General features: G+C 36.9%; 2 protein-coding genes across 7 annotated transcripts in view; one reads left to right on the plus strand and one right to left on the minus strand.

Annotated features, from left to right (window-relative positions):
• The window catches only part of CMSS1 (cms1 ribosomal small subunit homolog), a 430,657-nt gene that overhangs the window by 301,387 nt on the left and 113,046 nt on the right, over positions 1-16,224 (plus strand). The window lies entirely within an intron of this gene.
• The window catches only part of FILIP1L (filamin A interacting protein 1 like), a 361,936-nt gene that overhangs the window by 297,664 nt on the left and 48,048 nt on the right, over positions 1-16,224 (minus strand). The gene's annotated exons all lie outside the window — the stretch shown is intronic.

Raw genomic sequence — 16,224 nt, forward strand, 5'->3', positions numbered from 1 at the left:
TCTATTTTAGCCAGAAACTTAGATCTCAGGCATAATTGTTCAGCATCAGTCATGAAGTCATCTATTGTTGTCAGCATCCATTAAATGCAAACTTTTGTGCTAAGCACAGAGATGAATTATCTTTAATTTTTTTGTTTAATTTTTTATTTTGTTTTAATTTGTTTCTTCTTTAGAAAAATTCCACCACAGATTTTGTTCAAATTGTGTCCTTTAGTTTTTCATTGAGAACTACATTTTGACCCATATTTATTGCTAATTTCTTCTCTTATTGATTTTCTTTTTTCATCTGAACCATTCTGAAAATTTTTATTGATGTTCCATATTCTATTGCAAGGTTAAGGGGTTCTCTATTCCATTTGTCATTGATTCACTTCCTCTATCTCACAATATTTTTTAAGAGTTGTATAATTTCTTTGAGAATTTAGCATTTGTTCTTCCTTCTTGTTTTAGGATAGTTTCAGTTGGTTTCTCTGTTGGTACTCTGCCTTTTTTCTGAGTTTTCTTCCTTTTACAATTTTTAGAATTTAAGCTTTTGTTTCTGTATCTTATCCCAGTATTTATTTTTTAATTCTCTGAAGCATCAGTGACCCCAGATAGAAGGTAGAACATGTATCCCTTCTCTGTCGCCTAATATAGATGGGCAGAATCAATATCTGCTGCTTATTTGGGTGGCAGGCACAAACTTGGCAGCTGGAGGAGATCACAAGAGCAGCCCCAAGCACAAGACTGTGGACCAATTTATGTGTCCTTGCCAGGAACCTTGGGTTAATGAAGGAGGAATCTTTTTGAATGGATCTTTTAAGGATTAGCATTCTCTGCTATTAATTTATAAGTATTTTACCTTGTCAATGTTCTTTCTTTTCCTGTGAATTCAGCTATAATTTCTCCACATCTGGCATGTAATTCCTCTTGGGGGATTTTTGAGAGTTAATGTAAACTAGAAAAAATATCTAGTCCTCCATTTAATTCACAATTAACTATTAATATGCAGATGTGAACATAGTCTAGACCAAAAATTGGCAACCTTTCAAAAGCGTCATTTTAAAACCAATTTTAATTTTTGACACTGACTACATCAAAAGTTAGGATTCCTAGCACCCAGGGAAACTTAAATTCATAGGATTTTTGAGCTTGAAGGGACCTGGTTATAGGATCATGGAGCTGATTTTTTTTTTTTAACAGATGAAAAAACGGATGTCTCGGGAGGTTAAATGACCTGTTCAAGATCATCCAGATAGAAAGTAGGAAAGGCAAGATTCAAACTCAGGTCTTATTTTCCTAAATCCCACGCCATTTTTGCCACATTCTTTAAAAAGCTGATCACTTTCTCTAAAAGGGAACTGATGTTGTATCTAGCAACAGAGAGAGAGATGAGCTGAATTACATATGGAATCTAATGCTCTGAAAGCCTGTCATTTTACAGTCATTATTAATTAACACATTTTAAAGCATCAGCCACAGAACTAATGCTGTAAATGCTCATCCCAATCTCCTCCATGAGGAGGCGTAGTACCATGGCTTAACCTTTGAGCTAGGAGTCAGAGATTTCAGACTCCACAAATTTCAAAAGATTCGAGAACTCATTTGATCCCCCTAGCCTTGATTTCCTTTCCTATAAATGAGGACAAGAATACTTCTTATTTATTAAATGCTACTTAATTCTCAAGGTGGTTGAAATCTAGTGAGAAGAGTTTTATAAATTGTGAAACAGTTTTGTCAATTGCAAATCTGTTTTTTTCTCTCTGGTCTCTTTCCAAAGCCATAAGCTGCCAGTTCTGTAGAAAGGTAGTTTTCAATACCTGCTCTATTGTAGAAGATTTTAAAGGACTGGGAGGGCAATACTGACAGTTAGGAATGGAAAAGGGAACAATAGCTCTCTTTCTCTTTGTAATCCTAACTTGTCATCTTAGAGTAAAATAAATTTACTTGAGTTGAAGTCGTTTGGGGTGAGGGTTATACAAAAGTTTCTGTAATTTTGACTTCTCAGCTTAATTTGTTAATAAAGTCTCAAAGAGCTAGAATCAAGCAGCTGGCTAGTTAGTTGTCCATTCTCCTACATTATTACTTATTTATAGAGACACACCAGCATCTTTATATTGACACAAGTCTTTCCCACTATCCTTTTTGTTCTGTTTCAGTAAAATAATCTTTTCTATTCCTCAATCAGTTCTGTGTTTGTAAATTCATGTGTATGGTGGTTAAGAGTAGAAAGGAACAAATGTCCTGGTGGCCTTTGTGGTGTATATGATAAATGTGCTGTGATTTAATGGGAAAACTTGGTACAGGCCCTATTTTACCTTTTACAACTTCATCTCGATCCTAAAAGCAGAGCATTTACTTACTAGACTTTTTTTGTCTATCGAAGGGGAGGGGAGACCCAGACCTGGGGGAGGAAAGTTCTGTAGAAAACACCCCCTGCTTCTGGCAGGGGGCTTGGAAAATGCTTACGGTTTTAATGGAACTTGTGATTTCCACACGTTGCATTTTATATAGCCTCAGAGTCATTGGGGGTATGCTGGCAAGTCATACTCAAAGTGCTGCTTTTAATAAGTTCAGTGTTGCCATCCAGTGCACAGCCCTGTTTCCACTAAACAACGAATTATTGAAGGAATTCTACAGTTTGGGTTTCAGAGAAGATAGATAATGTTAGATAGTGGTAATGTGAGCCAAGCTAAGGTAAATGTGTATGTGTGTGTGTGTGTGTGTGTGTGTGTGTGTGTGTGTGTGTATCTACACACACATATATATATATATATATATTTATTAAGAATCTATCATAAACAAGGTTCCTCTGTCTGACATAGTGCATTGTTGGGGAAGCGTTTCATCTAAATTTTCCAAAGAAGTCTTCCTTAGGAAATTGTAGATTCCCTTCACTGGAGGTCTTCAAGCAAAATCTGGAGAGCACTTGTTCAGTACGTTGTAGAGTGGATTCTTGTTCAGGTTTTGGCTGGCCTCTGAAAGCTCTTCCAAATCAGAAATTCTGTGAAGTCCTAATGATTCATTCCCTTAGAGAATTAACAGTCTAGTTGGAAGGGAGAAATAAGACTGAGAGGCTGAGCTACTTAAGAATAGAAACTAATCATTTTCTACTTTGTGAACCAAACAAGGATTTCATTAAAATAGAATCTTAGTCCATAGGATTGGAAGTTTGGTGGATAGAGCAAATGGAGTAGAGATGGTATCTATTTTTTCCTTGTCTTACCAGACACTTTCCACCCCTACCAACATCATTTCACTTCCCCCCTCAGCAAATTCAGAAACTGATATTTGCTTCATATTTGCCTCTCAGAACTGAAAGGAAGATTTCCAAGGATTAAGATAGCATTTGGAGAGTTTTTTAAGCATAAATGAATGAAAGCATTTAACTAAGCACTTTCTCTGTTCAAAATAATATGTGAACAGTGGAGATGGAGAGAAAAGTAAAATACTCCCTGCTTTCAAGGAGCTTTGAATTTGTCTTTAGGTATATATGATAAAACCTGATGATTCATTCAAAAGTGGCATGGTTGTGGGAGCTGTCCACAGAAAAATCTAAAGCAGTATGCTCCATGCTGTTATTTCTGTAACATTCGGTTTAAAGTAAAGGACTGATTTTGGTGGTTTTTGTCAATCAGCAATCTCTCTCTCTCTCTCTCTCTCTCTCTCTCTCTCTCTCTCTCTCTCTCACACACACACACACACACACACACACACACACACACACACACACACACACTCACTCACACTCATTCACTCACTCACTCACTTGCCCTGCTAAATATTTTAGAAGATATGAGTCTAGATCTTGTTGTTTGGCTATTTCAGTCATGTCTGATGCTTTGTGATCCCATTTGGGAATTTCTTGGAAAAGATACTGGAATAGTTTGCCATTCCCTTCTCTAGCTCATTTGGCAGATGAGGAAACTGAGGCAAAGAGCGTTAAGTAACTTGCCCAGGATCATACAGTTCATAAATGTCTATAACCAGATTTGGCCTTAGGAAGATGAATCTTCCTGACTTCAGGCCCAGCACCCTTATCTGCTGTACCAGCTAGCTACCTCATTAGTCTTAAGTCAGTGATTATCAAAATAAAAAAAGGTAGAAAAGAGAAACATCAAAAAATAATGGTTGCTGATATAAAAATAATACAATTACAGTTTGAGTCTCCCAGAAGTAAATGGTATAAATACAACATATTCAAACTATGTACAAATGACACATGAATCATATACCAATAGCAATGTGACCCACCTATTTCCTATTCTTCAATATAGTCTTTGTGACTTCATAGAATTTACTCATCTATGTAGAAGGAAAACATGATTTATCACTTGTTTATATGGGCATAGGATTTGGGCTTTTTTTTTTTAATTACTCTATTACAAAAATTAAATAATATGGAAATAGGTATCAAGTGATGACATTTGTATAACCCAGTGGAATTGCTTGTCAGCTCTGGGAAGGGGAAGGAAACAGGGGAGGGAGATGACATGAATCATATGAATCATGGACAAATATTTTAAAATAAATAAAATTTTTAAAAAAGAATTTACTCATCTAAGATACCATCCCTCTCAATCATTTTCCTTAAGTGTTATTTCTGTATTACTCTTCCTACCTTCTCCTTTTCTGTTTTTCTTATGCTTTCATAGGCATTTTGTAGGTTTGTAATAATAATTTTGTAACACTCTAGACTCACAATGCTGTTGCCATTACCAGGAGAAAGGAGCAATTGTTGATGGTTTTGATTCTCTTTCCTACATAGACTAGTGAACATAGTTATTAAAACTCCTTAGCTTACCATTCAAGTTTTGCTATAATTATGCTCCAGATTACTTTTCCTTGTCTTACATTATTTCCCTTCATTTATTGTAAAATACTTCCAACCTGCTGTTCATCCTGCTATTTCTATGCATGGATTTTTTTTCATGTTAAAAATAATATCTGGAAAGTACTTTTAGCAAAAAGTAGTCCAATATCAGCAAAACATTGGCCCATCACCCTAAAGCAGCTGTAGAAAGAATAACACTTCCACACTTGAAAAGAAGAGAAAATTTGATGGCCATCCTTCGAGTTTGTAATACTATGATCAGAACCTTGCAGAGATGCTTTCGGACATCACTTTTGGACAAGAAGGTAACACTGAACAGCAGTAAAGTTTAATAATAGATTCTTACTCTTGGATTTATCCACCTTACCTGAGGCATCATGGTGCAATGGGAAGAGCACTTGTGTTGGCATACAGGATGCAGGTTCAAATTCTACCTCTGATACTACATGGGTGATGACAGACAAGTCTCTTAACTTGCCTAGATCTCATTTTCTGCAAAATGAGACCCTGGGCTATATTATTTCTAAGGATCCTTCCAACTCTCAATCTTTTTATCCAGTGATCTTCTAACCATTAGATGGAACCTGTGTAACTACCAAGATCCAAAAGTCCAAATCAGAATGGGCGCCATTTGCATGAAGTCCACCAAAAATATGTCAACCAACAAATTTCAAACAAATGGCTGAGAATACAGATTTATTTGGAAAAATGGATGGCGTTTACATTGGGAAGTCTAGACCAGGTCACTGCGACTCAACTACAGAAAAGTTATTGTTAGGGAGCCCAGATTTAATGATCTAAGTAGATTACACAAGGAAACAGTGGTGACTTTGCAATCCTTCACTATTGACTGTAAAAATTCATCACCTACCAGATACCTAGCAAGACATGTCCTGATAGCTCACCTTATACATCAGAGAAATTAACTCTCTTTCATGACTGACTTTCATTACAGAAAACAAATCTCCTATACCCCAAATACAGACTTCAAAATGTGCTGGAGAACCTAACCAATAAACTATATACTAATATCATTATATCATTGCCACAGACAGAATCTTGTCTAGATTTCACACTGATTCATAAAATCCTAGCATTTTTAATTGATGTTGGAGTTCCAAATGTATTTTGAATACAGACTCCCAAATGCATTCACTTGATACTTACATAAAAGAACAAAAAACTTTCAAAATATAGAGTCTTGGGCTAAAAGGATTCAAACTATGTGGGAAAATGGTATGTCTTCTTGTTGCCCTATCTGCTAATATCATTGTACCAAAGATGCTTTCATTAAGCTCACATAGAATAAGTTTGCATCATAATTCAACTATAGAAAGCAGTTGTTTTATTCAACTATTCAATAATCTATGAAATAGAAATAATAATAATATAGAATGGAATAATGGAATATAACAACTTAGATTAAAAGTTTCTATAGTATCCAAAACCCATTAAAAATTATAAAAAACAAAATGAGAGCATCTTACATACATTTTCTAAGTATTTTCTATACTTTATCTTAATTAATCCTCACTGCATTCATAGCAAAGATTATATATGACATTATGCCTTAATTACAGAAAAACAATAGTTTGTGTTAGGGGTGACATTTGAACCCATGTCATCCTGACTCCATGAGCTGATATTCTGTCTCATTTCTATTTTACTATATGTCTAGATTGTCCTTCTCTAGCTTTTGAATTCCCAGTCATCCATGTGACCATATCAGTATAACTTTCCCTGATCATACCAGCCCAAAGTGTGATCAGTCTGTCTCTGCTTGTCTGTCAGTCTCTTTCTTTTGGGTTTTGCATTGTGCTTTTCAACTGTCCTGTATACTTATAATATTATTTTATCACATGGTAGGATCATAGATTTAGACTAGATGTTGGCCATCTAATCCATCCCTCATATTATACATATAGAATTGCAGACCAAGAGAAGTTAATCAAGAATGTACAAGTTACTCCACCAGAAGCAGGATTTAAAATTTGAAACTACGACTAATTCTTAGTACTGTACCATGAGGTTTAAAAACATTCTCTTCTAACACTTATTAGCTGCCTATCACTTGCCAAACATGATCCTATGTTGTTCTTCAGTCATATCTGATTCTTGGTGATCCCATTTGGGGTTTTCTTGACAAGGATATTGGCGTAGTTTACCATTTCCTTCTTCAGCTCATTTGACAGATGAGGAAACTACACCAGACAGTATTATAAGTGTCTTGCTCAGGATCACACAGCTAGGAAGTATCTGAGTCCAGATTTGAACTCAGAAAGAGGAATCTCCCTGACTCCAAGCCCAGCCCTCTATCCACTGTGCCACCTAGTTGTCCATTGATGCTATGTACTAAGTTATAAAGTTTGTGTAAGACATGGTACCTGGCCCCATAAAGGATATGATTTAGAAGAGTGGTGTGATATTAAAAATGATACATAATATTGATGAGAAGTCCTAGGAGAGGAGGAAGAGACTTAGGAAGTCGTTTTGAGTGTTAACCTTTGGTTGGTCCTTAAAGGAAGGAAAAGGGGGCAGCTGGGTGGCTAAGTGGGTAGAGTTAGACCAGAGACAGAAGGTCCTAGGTTCAAATCTGGCCTCAGACACTTCCTAGCTGTGTGATCCTGGGCAAGTCACTTAACCTCCATTGCCTAGCCCTTACCACTCTTCTGCCTTGAAACCAGTACATGGTATTGACTCCAAGATGGAAGGTAAGGGTTTTAAAAAAAAGGGAAAGGAAGGAAAGAAATCCAAAAAAATAGAGAAGTTAAAGGAGGGCATTCAATACATAGGGGACAATAGGAGCAAAAGCATCAAGTTTTAAATGCTCAAGACATGTTTAGGAGAGAGGAGGGAGAATTCTTCAGTTTGGCCAGATGGTAGACTTTTATTGTTATTCAGTCATTTTCAGGCATGTCCAACTCTTGGTGACTCCATCTGGGGTTTTCTTGGCAAAGGTACTGGAGTGGTTTGCCATTTCTTTTATTGATTAGGAAACTGAGACAAACAGGGCTGTGTGACTTGCCCTGGGACACATAGCTAGTAAGTGTCTGAGGCTAGAATTGAATTCATAAAAATGAATTTTTCTGTTTCCAAACCTAGTCCTTTGTCTACTACACAATTAGCTGCCCCTGGAATGTATGTAGAGGGATGTAGAGGGAAATAGTATGAGATAAGATTAGAATGGTAGTCATGACAGAGTAATGAAGGTCATATTAATTAATAGAAAGCAGTTATGGATGGAAAATGATCATGACCAGATTTATGGGCAAGCAAGCAATCTGAAAGAAAAAGTTAGAGAATGAAGGGGGGAAGACTTGTTGCTTTTGAAGACTATTGCAGTATTTCAAGTATTGGTAATAATGATCTATAGATGACTTTGAATGGCATTAGAGAAGGTATCAGGTATGTTTGTAGAATGGACAAGACTTAGTTACTGCCTGAGATAGAAGAGATGAAAGAGAAAGAAGAATCCAAGGTAAGTAAAACCAAAGAGAAGGCATATGTTGTATCTCAGTTTCAGATGGTAAAATGGTATTCTTAGCAACAATGAAGTTCTGTTGTACAACTAGTCCATCCGTTATTTAAATGGGTGATAGAGAGAAGAAAAGTCTCGTCATCAAAGTGTTGGCATATTCAGCTCCCACACAGTGTTGGCAAACCTTTAATGAGTTCAAGTGTCCAGAGGGCAAATTCAAGTTGTCTGTGAGCATGTGTCGCGTGTGCACACACACACACACACACACACACACACACACACACACACACACACACACACACCATTACTAGAGAGAGCTGAAGGAGAAAGTGCTGACTTTGGGCAGAGGGGTAAAGCATGCAAAAAATGTCCTCAGGCACTAGGAAGAGGGTGAAAGGAGTAGCTCCCAGAGTGCCGACTGCACTCGTGCCACGTCTTCGCCACTGCGGTCCTAGGCAATGGACCATACACCAAATCATATCCTTTATGGGAACAGTTACCATGTCTTACATAAACTTTAATTTAAAGAAGACTTGGTCCTTTTCTCCATGAAACTTTCAGTTTAGATTAAGTGTCCATCTCTGGGGTTCTATGCAAATGAATGCAAAAGTTTCCAGCAGCTTACAATTGCAGGGTGTTTTACTTCTGCCCCAACCTGGTTTTCCAGTGTACTCTTTCAGTGACTCCTTTTGCAGCTGTTTGTTCTTTCCATCTTTAGTAAAAGGTCCTAGTTAGAATAACTTGTGGATATTTTAATATGTTCTTGATAATGGTCACTTGAAGTTTTTTTCAACCCCTGTTCTGAATTGCAAATGATTCTGATAGAGCCGAATTGTTTTATTTATGCAGACAGTCATTTGCCATGTGGTAAGTTTGGAAATAGACTAAATAAATGGCTTGAATGGTGATGTCATGGGTACTGTTGATTAAAACAAGGATAATGCTGAGGGTGTGTTTCCTAAACATAGCATGGACCAGACTTAGCTCCTGGATTTCTGGGTCTAAGTATCATTATTTTGTGTGACATATCTATAGTGGATTTTTTTTTGTTTGTTTCTTTTAAAGATATTGGGTTTCCAAAGAAATGTGTGTTTATCTGCTCACAATAGAAACCTGAAAACTTGTTGCACACATTCTGTTTGATATGAATCTCACATGTGGAAGAACAGGTGGGAGCTGGTAGTAGACTGGCCAGCTGGTATACCTTAGACCACAGGGAAGCCTATGAGTAGTTACATCACAATCTATGGTTACATTTCATATTTTAAGAACAGAGCTGTGAAATAGAGAAAATATAAATCAAGGTTGCTTTTGTAAGTCTCCTTAAGACTCAGCTACTCAGAAGAGAAACATTATCAGTACTATAGCATATTCATTTTGAGAATTTTTCATTTCACTCATGGGATATTCATTTCTATATGGAATATTCTTTTACTTTTCTATTCCTCTCCCTCTTTATCCATAATCTCTTGGCTTTTCTGTCCCTTCAGTAAAAGGCAATTGAGGGGGAAGCTTAGTGGCTCACTAGTTTGAGAGCCAGGCCTTAGAGATGGGAGGACCTGGGTTCAAATTTGACCTCAGTCACTTCCTAACGATGTGTCTCTAGGCAAGTCATTTCTCTCCCTTTGCCTACCCCTTCCTGCTTTTCTGCCTTGGAACCAATTTACAATATTGATTCTAAGATGACAGGTAAGGGTTGGTTGGTTTGTTTTTTTAAGCAATTGAGAAAGTAAGAAAAATAGGAAACTCAAATCTTCAAAAACTAATTAGCTGTCCACAATTTCAATAAAGCTATGATAAATTAATGAGTTAAATCTAAAATGAGATGTGCCAAACCTGTCAACGCCATTAGTTCAGTTTGCTTTTTCCCCATTGACAAATATAACAAAACTGTAGGTATATTTTTAGGTGAAATCTGAATGAAAAATCAAGAGAATCTGTTATGAAACTATGATATCCAGTACTGGTTCATTATGTATCTAACGTGAAGTTTTGCTAGGGTACCAAGCAATATCCTTGATTTACCACATAGAGAAAATGTCCTAACTAGCTTTGGGGAGAGAATTTATCGTAAATGGCCGATTTCAGTATAGCGCACCCCATAGTAAGTGAAACACACCCTTTTGTCGACTACGCTACAATTTCTTGTAGCTTCAACGTCAGCTCAGAAAGGAAAGTACAGCTTTTAGTCAAAATGATACTTACATAACTTGGTAACAGAGTCCCTGTGGTCTCATTGCTTAAACCACCATCCAAGTAAGTGGAGGTCCCTAGAGCCTGCCCAGTACCAGACCTCCCTGACATAACATCAGCACTGCCAGCTGCCCCGAGCTCCAGAGCCCTGGGACTCAGCCCACCAAGGGAGCAACGATTTTCTGAGTTTAGCCAAGCTATACAGCTTCTCAAAGCCAACCTGAATGGATAGAGAATTCCAATCCTAACCACAAGTCTTGAGATTTTCTAGCAGCTTTACACAATTGAGATAAGGTTAGGTTCCAGTTTTTTTAGCTCCTTTTCCCAAGATGCAGTTATGGAACTACAAAATTGGACCGGCTTCTGGGAGATCTTCAGTGATAAGAAATCATGGAATCTGTATTGCTAGAAGAAAGTATGAATTTTTAGCTGTAAAAATACTAATATGGTCAACCCTGCTATTTCTGCGGAAATAATCTACATTATTTATCCTCTCTCTCTTCTGTTTCATCCCACCAATATCTGGTCCTTCCTTCCACATTCCTCTCTCTTATCAAGATTCAGGCATCACTTACCTCCCCCTTTAAAAGTCCTGTCTCCTTCTTGGTCTCAGCTGCTTCTTTTTTTTATTTATTTATTTGTTTGTTTTATTTTATTTTAATATTAATAGAACTTATTTCCAGGTATCTCTTCCCCTCTCTCCCCACACCATAGAAGGCATCATCAAGCATCAGTTACTTCTTACTATTGCTCACTACATCATCCTTAGTGATACTGATGGTAATAGTAATTTCACTTTTCATCTCTTTAGGGCTTTCTCCTCTTAATCACAGGCAGCTAGGTGGTATAGTAGATATACTTCTAGACCTTCTATATATCTCCTCTATCCTGAGAAAATCCTCACTTGATCTTTTCTTCCCTGCTAACTGTCATCCTCTTATCTGTGGCTAAAAGCCTTGAAACAACCATTTCCATTAAAATGCCTCCAATTTCTCTCTTCTCCCTCTCTTCTTCCCCCCTTATAATGGAGCTTCCAACTTTTATCATTTTACTAAAACTCTTTTCAGAGTTTCCAGTGATCTCTTAAGTTTGGCAGCATTGCCATGGGAGACATGGGAAAACCTCATGCAAAAGTTTGGAGATGGGAACTGGAATGAGGAATCCCAAGTAGAGCATTGTTGTTGAAATGTAAATTATTTGAAAGGGAAGATAAAAAGAAGACAGGAAAAATAGGAAGAGATCAAGATTAAAAAGTTTTAAATGTCAAACAGAGAAATTGATATTGATTGGATCCTTGGAGAAAACGAGGATCCACTGGAACTCCTTGAACCACAGTGGGCCATTGACACATAGACATGGCCTATTCTCTTTAGAAAAATCACCTTGGCACATGAGTAGAGAGAATCTCAAAGCAAGGAGACCAAATAGAAAGCTGTTTATTTCAACAGCCCAGGTAAGAGATGATAAGGATGTGCACTAGGGTTAAGTTATGTGAGTTGAGAGAAGGAAATAGGTCTAAAAATGCCGTGATGCTCGACAGTCATTACCTCAGTTTCCTGATCTGTAAAATGAATAACTTGGACTGTATATCTAGATTTCATTATCAAACTGAAGTTCTGTGACTTTTAAGTCAATCAGAAACTCAGTTTGTTAACTGAGTTCTCCCTTACAGCTTCTCTTTTGTGGCTTCCCTAGTATTTGGGGTATACTTCACCAGTACAATATGTTGTTTGAAGAAGTTTATTAATGATATCAATCAAATACATATTTATTATGTACCTATTATATGCCAGGCACCATACTAAGCTTTGAGGATTTTAAAAGAAAAAGGAAGGCAAAAGACATGTTTATTGGTTGAAAGAAAACAGCCTTAACCTAAAAAGCCCACTTAATACTATATAACTTAAAACTACTAAAAAGTAAGGCTTGCTAGTGCAAAGACCAAACAGCTTGTTAACATGTAAAGAAGTTGATATTGTGTTCTCCGTTTTCATGCTTCTCCTTCCTGTTTTGGACGTTTCAAAGGAAACACTAATCAGCAAGACATGATTAGCCAGCAGGGCTGAGTTGATTGAGCTGCTTTTCTCTGAACTTGGCTCCTGGAGAGAGCAGCGTTTCTCAGGCACTCCTGCACACTAATTTCTTCTTTCCATGAATTCATTACATGTGCATTGATCAGAGAAATCTTTCCTGGCTCCATATCCCCCTGAGCACATTAAGGGGAAGGGAAGAACCAACTCCCACACTCGCTACCCAGCAGATGGCACTCTCCAGTAGTGAGAACATCAGCAGAAGATGGGACTTTCTCAACAAAGAACAAAATCTAAAACATTATATAGAGTATAGCCTCCTTTGTTCGAAAGACACCAAAAGCTTATTCCTAAGTGCCCAGGCTTCTATATGTATCTTATACAATTTAATTTCAATTCTTTATAAAGCCTTTATTTCATTTCTAAGTTCACTGGGGAGAAATCCTTATACACTGGCATTAGCAGAGTCTCTTTGGGCTTTTAAAATGTGAAGTGTTGGTTTTGCCCCTGGAACAAGCAAAATAAATAAAATTCCGTTCAATCATTCATTTTTCCCTCTAATGTTTTCAGTTCTGATGAGAATGTTGTAACCTCTTATTTCTGAGCATCTTCCCTAGTACCACTACCAAAACCCTCAAAAAAAGCCTCCATCAATATTTTTCTCCTATCAAGAACTCAATAGTATATGTTGAATTTGTGGTGGAGCCTGTCATCTTCTCTGAGTGTCAGCTGAAAGGTGATTTTTCCTTCAAGGACCTTGGTTAAAAGGAATATAAGAATTAGCCTTTGCCTCTCTTTCTTTTAAGATTTTTTTTCCTCTCCCTTCCTACTGATTGATAGCAAGTACCTTGAGACTCTGAAACGGCAACCAATTCAGTAAGTGTGTCATGTTTTAAAGACCAGCGATCCAGCCAGGGCACAATCTCCTGGGGCACCAGACAGTTTATGCTCATAAGAACTCTCACTTCTTTTTCACAGACATTAATAGTTTCCTGGCATGGCCTTTCAGGAAATGTCGTCATAGTCTAGAGGAACCAATAAAAATACAAGTAACCTGTTTTGACGGGCTTTTTTTTTTTTTGGCCAAAAAAGCTTTTTGCGTTTTTTTTTTTTTGTGTGTGGGGTCCAGGGGGAGAATTAGGGGGAACACCAGTCCATTTGTGTAAATGTAAAGGTAAGTTTTCTCTGGGAACAGAGTACTGAAATGTGTTCTAAACATGAGAAAAAATAATTTCTGAAACTCCCACGGTAATTCCAGTTAATTTGAGGAAACATTTGTTTTTTAATTGAAGAGAACCCTGTAGCTGAGTCTCTGTAAGTCTATATGCTGTTAATGCCCTTGTGGGATCTTGTAGTTTTGGGGGGGATTCCCCTCCCTTCAACCTATATCAAACTTATAAACCAAGAATCTTTTGATCTCCATTCAGAGACCTCAACTTTTAAAAATAAATAGCATTTGGATATGAGTATGCACATGTGACTGCCATGAGCTATGCAGGGGAAAGACATTGGATTCAGGTCATTATTACCAAATGGTTTATGTTAGCTACTTTAAAGTTTTTTATCAGTTATATACCAAACAGAAATCAGCATCTCAGCAATGTGAGAACATTCAATCCTGTACTATATGTTGACTTAAATTAGATTTTCTTTTTGAAGGTCAGTTATTTCCTAAGTCCTCTTTTTTTGTCTGAACATCTATAATTTCTAAAACTGACCAAAGTTTCTACAATGAATTAATGCACTTGCTTATTTGTTGTATGCAACAAACTGTAAACAATATAAATACCTAAGTTAAAACATGCTTTCATAAAATCATGCTAAGTTCTCATTTTGAATGCCTGCTTTGTTTTTGGAATGAGAACATTAAATGTTAGTTTGCTTTCTTAAGAAATCTGTAACTCAAAAAGTCTAACTTTGAGTTGTTTTTTTTAAGCCACCCATTTTGGTCTTGAATATCTTGTAGAATTGTAAGTTATAGATGACTCTTCTCAAGGGTAAAGCAATGACAGGGGTGATATAAGATGCTGTCTTTTAACCACTGCAATTTATCCACAAACAATAATAATAACTTAAATTTTTCATGATGCTTGAAGCCCAGTGCAATTTTTCAAAGACAATTCAACCTCCTCTCTTCCTCCTGTTTGTGTAGTTTAAGACCCAACTCATTGTCTGCACTAAATATCTGTCTAAGATGTAGGTATTGATTGACCTTTTCTATGAATTGTCTTCTAACTGTATATCATAGTCTGGATAATATGTTTTCATTATGCACTTGATATTTTTAACCTTGTGGATAATCAGGCCAAATTCTTTTGAGTGATCATGGATTTCATTTAGAAAAGTTCTGTGTCTTATTACAGCAATAAGATCCACAGACTGGAGCATCTGGGAGACTTGACAGTCTGTAGGATATTATAGTTCCATTTGGACTTAATGGTAGCCATCCTTTATGACAGTCTTAAATACTTTTGGCTAGGCTTTGTCTCCCCATTTTATGCCTTACTTGATAGCAGTAATCAGAGGGACCTTGAATACTGTTATCTCTGTTAGTACATCTTCCAAGAAATTCTGAAATACTTTTTAATGACCCCACACTTTTCCCTGAAAAAAAAAAAGGCCCATTAAAAAAAAAACTATAACAAAAGATCTTTGGGTGATATCATGTGACTACCAGTCATAGAATTATACACTTTCTGAAGAATTAAAAATCAAAGGTGAACCAAAAAAGAAATGGAAAGATACTAGTGTAAGGACAGCTGGGAAATCAGTATAGAGAACTAGGACTGAAGTCAGTAGGTCCTCAGTTCAAACCTAGCCTCAGACACTTCCTAACTATATGACTCTGAGCAAGTCACTTGATCCCAGTTGCCTAGCCCTTACCACTCTTCTGCCTTTTTCTAATGCTTTCTAATAATCTGCCTTCTAATACTTTTTACTGATTCTAAGACAGAAGGTAAGGGTTTAGAAAGGGGGTTGGGGGGGAATAGGGTGGTAGCCTATTCAATCTCACTATTGCTAGTGAAGAATGCTATTAGAAAGGTGATATAGAGATTATCAGTAGACTTAAGACAGAAGAAAATAAGCTAGAAACATGACAAAAATGAAGGATAACCAGGGAATACCCTGCCTGTTCTTCTATTATCCACACAAAGTAAAAAGATGGACAAATACTCAGCACATTGAGTCTACTTCCTATTGAAGATATATAGTAGGATTTGCATGAGAATCAGAAAGGGTGAGAGAGATACATGGATTGGGTATCATGCCAAAGAAGACCTATGCCAGAGATATCACAGATCCATTGAAGTATCAGAAGATTCTTATAGCACATTCCCCAAAGCCAAGGTGTAAGCATAAAAGTATTGTTATCCCCATTTTCCAAATGAGAAAATCAAAGCTCAGAGAGGCAGCACATGAGCTAAACTTTGAAGAAAAGCTCCATATTCCACACAGGGAATAGTTGATGGGATGCATATTGCCCCAATTATAATGTGTAATTGGGTGCATGCATTTGGGCTGGCACAAAATTGAAGGACAGAACAGAGCAGTAGCTAGTTGACTACAGAGTTCTCCTTTGGTTGACCTCTGAGAAGAAAAGCTAACTTTCTCTTCTACTTCTCTATTCCTTTAGAACAAAGGAACTAGCATTATTCTGGAATTCATGTTATAAAAGCATATAAATGCTTTTAAAAAACATATAAAATACA

This window comes from Monodelphis domestica, chromosome 4 (genome assembly GCF_027887165.1).
Source record: "Monodelphis domestica isolate mMonDom1 chromosome 4, mMonDom1.pri, whole genome shotgun sequence".
Taxonomy (NCBI): Eukaryota; Metazoa; Chordata; class Mammalia; order Didelphimorphia; family Didelphidae; genus Monodelphis; species Monodelphis domestica.